Genomic DNA, 651 nt, shown 5'->3' on the forward strand with positions numbered 1-651 from the left:
GTGGGCCAGAAGCCAGGCTCGACGGGCTAAGGACGAGGCGGATTTTGGCAGGGAGATGGCCATGACTGCCAAGGAGGAGGCTGAGACCGCAGCCTACGCTGATGGGGTGGCTGAGGTAGAGGCCCTCTATAAAGCTCAAGTCCCGGGGGTATGTAGGCGATACTGCTCCCAGGTCTGGGCTGTGAGGCCCTCAGACAAGCTGGGGTGGAGGCCTCGTCCGACCTATGGAAGGTGGAGAGAGTGTACTACCCCCTGCTATCCGTGAGGTCGCCCCTGATGGTGTTAAGGCTGGGGAGATTGTTGAGGAGGTGGGGGCTGCTGAACTAAGGGAGCATCCGAGCGAGGAGGTGCCCCAAGAGATAGTGGAGGTCCCTTCCGATGCTCAAATTCCCACCACCGAGGAAGCAGCCATTCTCGCCGTACCCCTGCAGGCCGTCCCCTCAGGCCAGGGCTCGGAGGAGTCAGAGGTTGCCCCTGTCCAGCCTGAGCAAAAGGAGTAGATCCCCCGGCGTATCAGTCCAACGTGCCCTTGCTGCTTCTATGCTTTTTTCCCTTGTGTTATTTTATTTTATTTGGTTGTGGTTCTTTTTTTTTTTTTTTTTTTTTTTTTTTTTTTTTTTTTTTTTTTTTTTTTTTTTTTTTTTTTTTCTT

This window comes from Quercus suber, unplaced genomic scaffold (assembly GCF_002906115.3).
Source record: "Quercus suber isolate HL8 unplaced genomic scaffold, Cork oak 2.0 scaffold_1264, whole genome shotgun sequence".
Taxonomy (NCBI): Eukaryota; Viridiplantae; Streptophyta; class Magnoliopsida; order Fagales; family Fagaceae; genus Quercus; species Quercus suber.